Genomic DNA, 1,936 nt, shown 5'->3' with positions numbered 1-1,936 from the left:
AGTGTCCTGGGTAGGTCAGCCTGGCATACTAGGGGTTTGGGTCAGATTGGTGTCTCTGCAGAAAGCCAAAAATGAGTGGTGAAGCAGGACCATTTGCAAAGAGGCCATTGTAGGTGATAGTGCATTGGCATAGCTTTGGTATGGTAGGGAGACTATTATTTAGATAGTAAATAATAAAGGCCATTAAAAGGAAATAATTTAAGAGAATGCCTATAGTATAGAATGTAATGTTGGGTATATATGTTTAAATTAAGAATTTTTAAAATCCATAGCTGCTGTCGCCTCTGTGGGCCAGCTCCTTCCTGTCTGCCATGGCAAACGTGGCAGACACGAAACTGTACGACATTTTAGGCGTCCCACCCGGCACCAGTGAGAATGAGCTGTAGAAGGCATACAGAAAGTTAGCCAAGGAATACCATCCTTATAAGAATCCAAATGCTGAAGACAAATTCAAAGAAATAAACTTTGCATATGAAGTACTATCAAATCCTGAGAAAAGTGAGTTATATGACAGATACGGAGAACAAGCTCTTTGTGAAGGTAGTGGTGGAGGAGGTGGAATGGACGACATAATCTCTCACATTTTTGGTGGAGGATTATTTGGTTTCATGGGAGAGTAGAAGTTGAAATGGCAGAAGAGAAGACATGATGCATTCACTAAAAGTATCTTTAGAAGATCTTTATAATGGCAAGATAACCAAACTACAACTTAGCTATAATGTACTCTGTAGTGCATGCAATGGACAAGGTGGAAAATTTGGAGCTGTTCAAAAATGTAGTGCTTGTCCCAGTTGAAGTGTACGCATCATGATCAGACAGCTGGCTCCAGGAATGGTACAACAGATGGAATCTGTGTGTTCTGACTGTAAAGGAGAAGGAGAGGTAATTAATGAAAAAGACCGCTGTGAAAAATGTGAAGGAAAGAAGGTGATTAAAGAAGTCAAGATTCTTGAAGGTCACGTAGACAAAGGGATGAAACATGGGCAGAGAATTACATTTACTGGGGAGGCAGACCAGGCCCCAAGAGTGGAACCAGGAGACATTGTTCTTTTGCTTCAGAAAAAGGAACATGAGATGTTCCAGAGAGATGGGAATGACTTGCACATGACATACAAGATAGCACTTGTTGAAGCACTGTGTGGATTTCAATTCACATGTAAGCACCTTGATGGACGTTTAAATTATGGTAAAATATCCCCCTGGCAAAGTGAGTGAACCAGGATGTGTTCATGTAGCTTGAGCTGAAGGAATGCCATAGTATCGTAATCCCTTTGAAAAGGGTGATCTTTATATAAAATTCAATGTACAATTTCCTGAAAACAACTGGATCAATCCAGACAAACGTTCTAAATTAGATCTTCTGCCATCTAGACCAGAAGTTCTAAACATAATTGGAGAAACAGAAGAGGTAGAGCTTCAGGAATTTGATAGCACTAAGGGCACAGGAGGTGGTCAGAGTCGTAAAGCCTATAAAGATAACTCTGATAAAGAAAACAGCAGCCATATGGACCAGGAGTGTAATGTGCCCATCAGTAAACTGCAAATTGCACAGGTGGATTTTCTTTCCACTTTTGCCTGATTCGTTTTCAGCAACCCAGCTGAAGTGTCTGGTCAATTTACTTGAACTGATTAACATCTGTTGGGCTATATATAACTTTTAAAATTGGTATAGTAACTACAGAGTGTATAATTTAAACTAACCACAAAGCTTTAACATCTTCATTTTGACTATTTTGTAGCAGAATAAAAAGCACTAGAAAGGAAACAAGATTCCCTTTCACACTTGGGTTATAAGTTGCAGTCCTGGTATCTATGTTGATTTTTATCAGTCTTGTGTAGATTTTGTTTCATATTTGAAATTCAAATCCCACATTGTAAAGTTTGTGTACAACTCGTCCTGAAGCTTTGTGTTTGGCTGCAATTGCATAAGAGCTAC

At 39.3% G+C, this 1,936-nt stretch overlaps 1 pseudogene; it reads left to right on the top strand.

The window, feature by feature from the left end:
* Positions 1–311: 311 nt before the first annotated feature.
* On the top strand, positions 312–1,536 carry LOC126024327 (dnaJ homolog subfamily A member 2-like; annotated as a pseudogene).
* The last annotated feature ends 400 nt before the right edge of the window (positions 1,537–1,936 follow it).

Source organism: Suncus etruscus, chromosome 1, assembly GCF_024139225.1.
Source record: "Suncus etruscus isolate mSunEtr1 chromosome 1, mSunEtr1.pri.cur, whole genome shotgun sequence".
Classification (NCBI taxonomy): domain Eukaryota; kingdom Metazoa; phylum Chordata; class Mammalia; order Eulipotyphla; family Soricidae; genus Suncus; species Suncus etruscus.
This window is presented reverse-complemented; position numbering and strand designations above follow the sequence as displayed.